The 11,609-nt window shown below is 34.1% G+C and overlaps 1 protein-coding gene across 1 annotated transcript in view; it reads right to left on the reverse strand.

Annotated features, from left to right (window-relative positions):
- The window catches only part of LOC149410066 (RNA-binding protein fusilli-like), a 138,600-nt gene extending 127,268 nt beyond the window's left edge, over window positions 1–11,332 (reverse strand). Inside the window, exon 1 of the mRNA XM_089648932.1 lies at window positions 10,874–11,332. The gene's annotated coding sequence lies outside the window, so the exon portion shown is untranslated. The remainder of the gene's footprint in view (window positions 1–10,873) is intronic.
- Window positions 11,333–11,609: the final 277 nt, after the last annotated feature.

An 11,609-nucleotide genomic window follows, 5' to 3' on the forward strand; every position in this document is an offset into this window, starting at 1 on the left:
TCAAGCGCTGTACGAATGGTTCCATGATAACTCAACACAGTGACAATTCAACACACTTAGGACGGGTTGTTTCGGAGAATTTGAACAATTCATCAAATTTCAACGTTCATTTTCAAGTTCTGTTTTTATTTCAGTTTTGTCAAGCAACTAGCCTACAATGATATAATAACAGAACTTGAATAGGACTTTCACAGAACCCGAAAATGAACGTTGAAATTTGATGAATTGTTCAAATTCTCCGAAACAACCCGTCCTTAAAGTCATTAGAAACTATGAAAATTTTTTTTTATCCTAACCTAACCTAACCTACTTAACCCAGTCAATAAAGTTTTTGTTTCATCACTTTCCATGACTTTATATAACTTTTTAAAGATGTGATTTATTATTTATTTATTTATTTGTAAGAAACAAACAGCTTTTATGTAATATGCAGTGATAGATATAAATATACAAGTTAACTGAAGTCAAGCCACAGCAGTTTCTTATGTTAAAGTGCATTATGTGATGATGTATCCGGTCACCGTACGAATAATATTACTGCCTAAAAACGATTAATTTACATCCTTGGCTTATTTCCATATGGAGATAAGTCAACAAATGTCCTTTTTGAGTTAGTGATGTATTTTCAGCAAGAGAATAGTTTTCCTTTTTAATTTTTTTACACTAACCCACAACAGTAGGCACTAAAGAAAATAATTTCACCTTTGGGGAATACAGCATGGGGGTATTTGTAAGGTCAGGAAGATTTGGGAAGGAAAGGTGTGAGGGGTGGGTATGAATCTAGGGATCAGAGTGTCCAGGAGTGACGTATAAATATATCCCTCAGTTGGAGAGGTCAAAGGGTCTCCCCAAACTAGTCTCTCCCGATCTGGCACATCACGCAGCTGGCGGGCCGGCACATCCTGAACACGCCTCCCCGATAAACCCGGGCACCCCTGCTAAATCACCAATTGTTGCGAACCACATGCGGAGACCTATGACAGAGGTGTTGGTTATCAAATAAATGGTTTTCGGGGCGGCGGTATGCAAACCCACTTCCCAAAATGATCATGTTTTAATTGAGAAACAACTCAAATATTGTTTATTTTGACAGTGAAAACAAAATATAATGTACACGAACAAAAATATCTTGAAATATGTTGAAACAGTATTAATTTTGTATTTTGTTTAAATGTAAGAGAATTTTTTTATCAAAATATTGTGACTGCATGACCATTTACTAAGAAAATATTAGCAATTCAGAATATATCTAAACACGTGTTCACGCTTGTGGCCTTGTCTTAGTAAGTATAATAGACGAGATGCGAAAATATTGGAAATATTAATTTTTTAGAACACGTGTTTTGACTTTCGATAGTTTGTTATGAAATTTGTCAAATCATTCGTTATAGGCCTGCAGTCCCATTTCTAACAGGAAAACGAATAATTTGACCAGATTTTTAATAAATTAACCATATTTTATTCCAGTGTGTTTTCTCCGTGTTAGTATACTCCACGGATACTTGATTTATTTTTACGAAATTTCTAAAAATATATTATAAGTAAGTTTTTAGGAATCTGTGAATTTTGAGATATAACCGTATCGAAATAGGCCATTGAAATTGAGTTACGTTGTACGGTTTTTTGTTCAGCCGTCACAAAAATTGGACTACAAGCAGAACTATAATATTTTTTAATAATAGAAAATAATTAATTATTTAAAATGTGCATTTATTTTGTTAAAATTTTCTCTTAAGCTGCGTATACACTTGCGAGCCGAATCGAACCTACGGTTGGTTCGTTCCTTTCCCATAATTCTTCGATCGGCAAAGCAAATACCTACGTAGCAATACTGCCTAACGTCGTATTCGAAATAAGGAATTCCAGTCCATTTTTTAATCAATAATGACTTTTAAGGCGAAGCTTAGTGCCAAATCACTATTTTGATTAATCTTTATAACGAATTGGTGTACATTATGAATACCAAAAAATATGCTTTAGATAAATTGAAGGTTTTCCTTTCGTTTCGCATGAGCAGATTACAAATAAAAATTACTCAATAAAAAATATAATTTTTATTTTCAATAGAAATATATGAACGCATAAAGGAAACAATTTTTTAAAAATACAGTATTACAGCTAAGATTACATGTGACAGTTTCACTTGATTAACTTTTTTGCTTTCTTATAAAATTATTTACAAAATAAATAAAAACCAGTTTTGTGCTTGAAATCGAACGTTTCTAGACTCTCTTTGTCAAGCGATTTTAATGCCTATTACCTATGATATAAGGTATAACAAGAATATACACATTTTCGGCTTGTAGCTTCCATATGTTCAAATTCCCCACAAGTTCTTTAACCTCCAACATGAAAAAAAATTCTATTAAAATTGGCATTTATTTTTAGCATCTTTCATATTCGGATTGTTTCTTTCAGGATTTATAAAAAGAGTTTTTTTTTTTACTGCGAAATTTTACAGCTCCCTTGAGATGGTTTGGTACAAAAACGGCGCTATACAAATCATCAATTATTATTTAATTATTGTAAATATTATTTTTCAATATTGTTGGAAGATATATCTCCACAAAAAGGTTCTCCCCGCACAAACCCAATTCTAGAAAAATCTTATAAATTCCCCACAAATTGGGGAATTCTCCACGAATTGGTAACCCTGGTGTAAATATTGTAGACCATTGATATATTACTCACGTAGATTGGTTGTGATGATTAGGCAAAGTTGGTCTGATTTTGAATCAGGAACATTCAAACATCGCAATTTATTGTGATTTCTTCTTAATTCCATAATACTCGACAGATACTCAATATCAGATACCTAATAATACATATCAATTCTACTTTATTCTATCTTAAAAATGAATCCACATAGAACTGGGTGTCCAAGGTCGGCCTTGCAAATGGACATCGGACTTTTTTATGTCCAGTCACTCTGACAGAATTTACAGTGGACACGCAGATGCAATAACAACTATTATAATCTATCGGTAATTTATTTATAATTGCGTATCCGGCGTTGCACATGATTCATATATATTTTTTTAAATGAAATCCCAACTAAACGAAGCCAGTAAGACCATTACATTCTCGATCGGGGTGTGTTTTCTGACTGAAAAGACTGAAGATAGGAAAAACTTGTGTGTTATTAGATATAGTCACTAAACACGGCTACAGCCATTTCAAGCAACATTAATCGCACACCTAGATAAAGGGTAGCACAACTCGAAATAATTCAAAATTGAGTTATTGCGATTTTCGGAATCTGCGTCGAAAACTACACAAACTACAAAGACACCTGTTTTAAAATCTCCATCAATAATAATGTGATGGAGATGTAAGTTAGTCTTTCTGAGTTGCTCCACGTACACCCACCACCAACAACAGTAACACATCACCAATTACGACATACCAGCTGTAGGGGAAGGTGCTGTCAATACGCACAAAGACTGGATTATTTCGACTTAGTTTTGTATTCGTGATTAACTGCAGTCATAAAGCGTGAATTATTTTAGTTGATTTGGTATTCGTGATTGAACCTGTCTTGTTTCTCGGGCGTTCTACATATCAACTCCACATACTCCGGTTTTGTTTACAAAAGTAAGTCATTTTAATTTTACTAATTCATAGTAGTTGATTAATTTGAGTTGATAAAATTATTAAACAATGATTTAGTCACGAATACTAAAATAACACGAAATTAATTAATAAACAAGTGATACATGTATTTGATGATAAGTAGGTAATTGAGCCAATAAATATCCTAGTAAAATAACATACAACATTATATAAAAATATTTTTAATCGGTCGCATAAAAATCGAGTAAAATGTTTTTTGCTGTTCCTGAAAAAAGAGGTATTTTGAGTTGTACTACTCTTCATCTAGGTGTGCGATTTAATTTCTAAATAGTGGTTTTTCAGCAGGGCGATACTGAGAGTACACTTACGTATGTATCTATTTTAATTCCACTTTTCTGTTCTTGAATGTATGTATGAATGAAGTGGAATCTTGGATGTTGAAATTTACCCACTTCCCGATATCTGATCGATATGAAACTCCGCATATATACTCGTTGTCGACGACAATGCACTCCATCAACTTTTAGTGGCAATCACGCATATGACATTTCAGCAGTTAATATATGAAATAAATGTCGGTCCTACCCGATTAGGATTTGGCTCAGTTGTTAGCGCAGTTGCCTGCAGTACCAGGGGAGAGAGATTCGATTTTAAGTCAATCCACAAAAAAAAGTCGATATAGGAGTGTAGTACCAATAGTACCCCAAAAATGTTACCCAGATCATACATCCATTTGGTTAGTGAATGTGTCTGATAGTTGTTGTGTATGTATTACGGATGAATGTTACATTTTGTCTTGTGTTCCTAGTCGGTACATAGAATTTTATTCATTATTCAGTTGAGTTGGATATTTTGGCCTCATATCCAAAATAATTTAATACCGAAATCAGAATTCTAGAAATGAAACCATTAAAAAAAAACAATGTCCCTCAAATATTTATAGGCATCCTTAATTCGTATTATTTTTGAGTTCGGTTTTGTAGTTTGGAGTCCACCACAATGAAATTAGATATAATGAGAATTAATATCAATCGCCGCCTACTAAGAAACCCTGAAACTTTCCATATTCCTTTACAATGACCCCACTCAACCTTCTCCCAACCCCCTGTCGACAGTATAACATTCACAGTATTGGCAAGATTCTGGACATGTCGATAGAACTATACAAAATACATTGAAACTCTTGATTTAACTCGACTTATCTTTATTCAAACTGTATTTTATCTTGTTTTTTATTGTTGTTGTTTTACACGAATGGAGCCTAACGAATAAACTTGTTTTAAATGTTATGCGACTAATAAACAATTATTAATGTACTGTTCTAGGTCTAATGCACTGTAACACCCCTAAAAACTTTACAAAATATTTTAATACTTTTGTTTTAACATGACTTCGCTTGACAAAATTGGGTTAAATCTTCCTCATAGGAAAAACTAAACCCTTCCACACATTTTTCCACAAATGATCATCTAGTCAATCAACATTATGCAAGTGCATCATATAAGTAAAATAAATACAAAACAATACAAGAACAACACGTTAACTCACCAGAGATCAAATGGGAAAATAATTCACTGACTCCAGATATTTTCATATCAGAAGGTTCGGCTCGGTAGAACTCCTAACAGGGCCTATAAATCCTACTGATCCCTCAATATAAATATTTAAAAATTCTTTCGTTATCCTACATGTATTCAAAATGACCGACTTTTGCATCTTTATATATAAATTTTTTGATAGATCTAATACGCCTAAATTTTGAATGAGAGAGCTAGGTATAATGCCAGTAGCCGAAATAACGAATGGTAATATTTTTATAGTCTGAGAATGCCAAATTCTTTTTATCTCATTTCCTAAATCTGTGTATTTTCTTATTTTTTCATTAACAGATTTTTGAATATTACAAAAGTTTCTAGTGTTTTTATTGTGGTTTTTTTACGCACATAAAGACTTACTAATAAAAGTGTATAAAATATTATACATTTTATGAACGTATGGTCAAATTCACTGTGGTAGTAAGATTCTGGATATCTTTAGCAATAGCCCCCAGAATTTTATAAATTTCTAAAATCTCTTGTTTTTAGTTGACTTTTCACTTGACTCAAATTTGTGTATCTCTTGTTTTTTATTGTTGTTGTTTTATACACTTAGAGCCTTACTAAATAACAATGTTTTAAATTTTACACAACTAGTTAACAACCAATAATTGAGGTTATTGTTTTATGTTCACATATTGTTGAACCCCGTCATTTTGGACGGTTGGTATTCATTATTTATAAATTAATTTATTAACCCTCTACCTGATTGGTACTATCGACTAGAACAAATTAAATTCATTACAACAAAAAAACTTGGCATGTAATACAACGCATGTAAATATTTTCTCACATTTTTTTCAGGGGGCCCCGAAGTTCCCCCCGGGCTAATACACTAATAGATTCAACTTTCCCTTATCACTCAGTCTAAGAGTAGGTACTTACAAAACCAACATGTAGTTGTCTACCTACCTAAATAATAACCCAAAACTTGTTTTCGAAATGATCATTTAAGTATCTGCTAAAACTCAGTGGCGGCTAGTGACATTATTTCATTACCTAAAACGTGAATTTAATATCATTAATTGATTTTGAAAAATATTTTTTTCAAAATCAATTCGATTAAGTCGACGGACTTATGATCTATCAAGACGATGGGTCCAGAGAGATCAGTTGAAGAAGTCAAATGGTCTCCCCAAACCAGCCTCTCCCGATCTGGCACCCCACGCGGCTGGTGTACAGGCGCATCCTGAACACACCTCACCCGATGAACCCGGGCACCCCTGCTAAATCACCAAAAGCGGGAAATCACTTGGGGTGAACTATGGCAGAGGTGTTGATTAACCAATAAATGGTTCCTGGGGCGGCGGTACGCAAACCCTGATCGAAATTTATTACAATTTTATAGAAGGCTGAAACTTTTGAAACGGTTTCAAATTAAAAAAAAAACACAAAATGGCGCTGAATGGCCATTTGATGACAATGTTACATTTGAATTTCTGCGGAACAACTAAGCCTTAAGATTAAATTTGTACCTTAGCTTCACAAAGCAAAACATACATTGGCGATATGCAAAATGAGGAATACGAGATTTCGTAGACATTGATTGAGATATAAACGTACTGATCCAAATGAAATTAAAAATACCATGAAGAAAAACAACTAGTAGGAAGATGGCTATAATAAGCTGCAACCGGTAACGTTCCAAAAATTAAATAAGCGAAGAAAGTTTAGATTGTTTCAATATATCATTTAAAAACGACATTAAAACATTGTTAAGTAAACAGGAAGATGAAATCATAAAAAAATAGTATCTATAAGTGTGAATTATTAAACACAGCCTGCGGTCAACAAATGAGAAAATCAATAAACATGAATATGATGAAATCAAGAAACATAAAGATGAGGAAATCAACAAACATGAATATGATGAAATCAAGAAACAGAGATGAGGAAATCAACAAACATGAATATGACGACATCAATAAACATGAAAATGATGAAATCTACAAACATGAATTTAATGAAATCATCATTATGGTAGAAAGCAATCACTTTGTGGTTTGAAATATTTAATAAAATAAAACAATTATTTTGTTTAAAACCACGATATTTTATTAATTTATTGATTATCATTAATTTGCACACAGATGATGTTTGAGCTAAACGAAAGCGGTCGGGTCAATAAATTAATAAAAAATCCTGGTTTTAAACAAAATAATTGTTTTATTTTATTAATGATTAAATGAACTAACATGAATATGATGAAATTTACAAACATCAATATGATGATATCAAGAAACATGAATGTAAGGAAAACAACAAACAAGAATGTAAGGAAACCAACAAACATGAAGATGAGGAAATCTACAAACATGTAGATGAGGAAAACACGGTGTAACACCAACACAACCTACAGTCTACAGTCCGCCTCAGAACAGGAATCCCTACTGAGGATTAAATAGTCAATAATTTAAAAGGATTAAATAAAATATAAACATAATCCTTTACCACGATAAAAGTGACAGGCCGCCACTGCCAATATTGCCAGACATTGCTAGAAAACACGTTGAATTAAATAATATCGCATTGGTGCCGGTGCGCAAGACTAGAGAGTTGATATGAACATAATTAACAGTTCCCACCTGAAGCGAGATATTCCGGTAGGTAACTACTATAAGATGTAATAATCTCTACCTACTATCCGCAGTACATACTTACTATCTGCACACCTGTCATCACTAATCATTTATTTCTTATTTACTAGTAGACCCTGCAATACTTTGCTATTGATAATGTCTTTTTCGGGCGACTCCGACTTCTTCCACAATTTACTACTGTACTGTACTTTGTCCGATAAAAGTTAAGCAATAGATAGCTTACTCAAAGGTTAGCAGTTCTAGATGTTAGTAATCGTCTAATCGAACTTTCTAGGTCAAATTGAGCCATTTACCATGATCGCTCTTTTCGTATAACAGGCCCACTCATCTGGAATAGACTTCCCTCAGCTCTTACTAATCTCCAGAATTTAAACGGGCTTTAAAAACAAAATTATTTAAAAAAACCTTACCATTCATAAATGTTAACTTCTTTTCAATATTTTATAATAAGCCATATTCTAAAACTTCCGTTAATTGTTTGGTTTCGGTTGCCTCCATATTGTACCTTTTTAAAATGTTTGCTCACAAGATTCTCATTTCTGAGCGCAAACTGTCTCCTGTTTATATTGCGTTTTAGTTTTCATGTTCTTGATTTGTCCTGTCCTGCTGTTATTGTTATTTATTATGTTAGTGTTTTAATATAAGATCTGTATTGGGTAAAGCACACTGTAGGAATAATTTTAAGAACATGATCACTAATACTAAATTACCGTTTTTAAGTTTGTTACAGTAAAGCGCACTTGAAGTGAAGTGACACTAAACTGCGCTATATAAATGCCATGTTATTATTCTACCATTAAAGCCACTATCTAAACCATCCTGGCACTAATAAGAACAAACTTTGAAATAATCCGTTTACTTCATAAGAACGCAATATGGACTGGATAACTTGAAGGCACAGAGTTACGGAAAGCCAAAAACGTTAATAATAGAAAAGTCATCAACAATCAAATCAACCTAAGTAGAAGTCCAATACTTAGGTTGTACCTTATTGACAAATACCACTATATTGCCAGCAGCCCACCTAATCCTACACCCTCTACCACTGGAACTCAGTCCAATTTTCCAACACTTAATATATTGATAACACATGTTACTAGTAGATTGTAGATTTTCAAAGTTCAAAACAGTATTATACAGCCCTGAAGAAGCTACGGTTTTAGCGGAACCCGTCGGCATTAAAGTATAAAAAATAAAAATTTTGTTAACTAAATTATTTATTTTATTTGATTAATTTGTGTTCAATCACGATTTGTGTTACAAATTACTCATTTAAAATAATATATAGTATATTTGCTGCACGTTCCAGAGAGAAAGACACTCTCAGAATTGCCCTGGTGTAAGATCACTATTCAGAATTGAAACGTTGTTTGAAATGGCTGATATCGTGTTTGGTGACCAGATCTGAATAGCCAGGTACTTCGCCACCTTCCTCTTCCCCCCTACCTTCAGCCTCACGACATACCCCGATTGGAGATACTATGGTCTCACTGGTTACAAATGTTTGGCAGCAGTTGGGACTCTTGTGCGATAATCACTTTAAAAAAAGTCAAAGTTGTGTGGCAGTAACTCTCTGCCTACCACTTCGGGGAACGGCGTGATGATTAGTTAGTTATAATTATTGTATTTTCATTTCTGTAGTGTGATGTATTTTTCTTTAGTTCTCTGTACAAACGAATGATTTGGTTCTAGTGAAATGGTATTCACCAAACATTCAAACAGCACAAATGGTTTTAGCAACAAGTTCTGAATTGACCAGTTTCTTTCAAACCATCCACATATTCAGTAACATTTCAATTCGTCTCACAACTACAATCACCGGTGGTGCCAATGACCCACTAGCTCCGGTCAATGGAACTCTTGCCTGCAATAAATAAAATCCTAAGATAAATTATTACGAAAACGTAAGGACCTATTTTGTAACAGGTATTGACAAGGAATGTCTAACACACACAGGTCAGACAAGAAAAGACAAGACACGGAACACACACACACAGGTATGGGTATAACTAGCTGGAGTGCCGTTATCTCGCATGAGAAGTTACCACAAGAAATATACAGGTATTGTGTTATTATTGGGGACGGGACTAACCTCAAATAATGCCAAACGGGTTTGCTGCTACGTCAAAATTAATCTCGGCCTTCTAGCTTCCAAATCACCACTAAAAAATCTGTTTACGACTATGAAATATCTTCCTAGATACAATGTCCAAAGTTTGAGCAGCAAAAAACACAGCAATTTTATAAAATTCGTAAGAAAACACGCGTTTTACGAACGTTTTATTGTAATTTAGCAGCGTTCAATGTGAAATTTTCATAATTCATTCAACGAACTAACCTTTTACCTGTATTTTATTGCTTTGAATTACAAATTTAAAGTGCGACTGATATTAGAAATCAGTACAAAGGCGCTTTTGAAAATGGCCTAAAACTTGTATCAAATACCTGTGGTTGCCCTGTTACTATTTTGTGAAGGAAAAGTTTATTTGAGCACGTGGTTTTATGAACTTTAGTACAATAAATAGAAATGAGGTTTGTATACAAATAATAATCATGGCTTATCGCTTTTTACGCAGATATGGCTGTATTACCTAATCTTAACGATCATTCGAATCGGTGGTTTTTTTCAGGTTAGAAACATATTGATATATCGTTTCATTATGCAATGCCTGTTAGCACAGTAATGCCGTTTCAAGCCCGTATACTGAATGGAAGATTGGGTCTTTGAAAAAAAAAACTCGTTTGGATTGCGAAGTGGTTGCTGATTCGTGAACTTTGGCCAAAGTGTTGCGCACTACAATATTTACACATTAGACTTTGTGAAACCTAACTGATGTGTTTGGACTTGTAACATATTTAATGGTGTACACCGGATATTATAGCTATCCTCTGAAATACCTGAGCCGGAACGTATTAGGAATATAAATAATAATAATAATAACAAAAACACAGGTGAATTACAATGACATCGCAGCTTGGGTGTAGGTATAATCAGGCGTCCTATAAAATACGGATACATTCGTGAAAAAAAACATAGTTTTAATGAGTTTTATAGGCAGTTATTAGCAGTCCTGCCACGTGCAAAGGTAACCTGGCTTTACACACCTGAGTTAAGTTCCGCTTGCCTGGATGCAGAGGTTCTTGAAGCACTTCGGGTTTTGAACAATCTCTGAGTTCGCTGTAAGAAACAGACGCAAACACTCGGAAAACACGCAACGTTACACAATCCTCTTGGTTTCCCGCGTTTAGAGCATTGGTATGCTTTGAACTCTGAAGAATTATAAACTCACAAACAACGGGATTTATTTGAGTTTCACTCCGCGCTCAGGATGTGTTATTTGTTGACTCCACTCGGTTTGAAATACAATCCTAGCGTCGCTCAATAGCAATTTTTTCAAAAACTACGCGATATGTTGGACTATTTTTAAAAGCGGCACAGTTGCGTTAATCCTGGACCGATCTGGACGTGGTTTGGACAGGCCTGAAGCTGGAGAAATGCGCTTCTCGAAACGTGTTGGTGTTGATTTGAAGATATGACAATACACGTGCCGTGGTGCGCGGCGCTCGGCCACGGTTCGACTGAGGCGGACACAGGTGGGACAGATAGAGGGGGGCCACTCACCAGGTGAAAATCGACGTTGCCAAACATACTGTTCAAAAGAGGGATCGAATATAGATAATAACAATAATCGTCATAATATAAATAATTATTTTTGTTAAAGTTTTTTCATAATAACTTCAAAACCACGCGAGATACAAGGTTGAATTTACAAAAGTTTTAACTATAAGAATCTTGATTCTATGACTTTTGGGATAGTTTTTCCATTCCTTATACATTTAA

This window comes from Hesperophylax consimilis, chromosome 28 (assembly GCF_061612785.1).
Source record: "Hesperophylax consimilis isolate HC1 chromosome 28, BYU_Hcon_1.0, whole genome shotgun sequence".
NCBI lineage: Eukaryota > Metazoa > Arthropoda > Insecta > Trichoptera > Limnephilidae > Hesperophylax > Hesperophylax consimilis.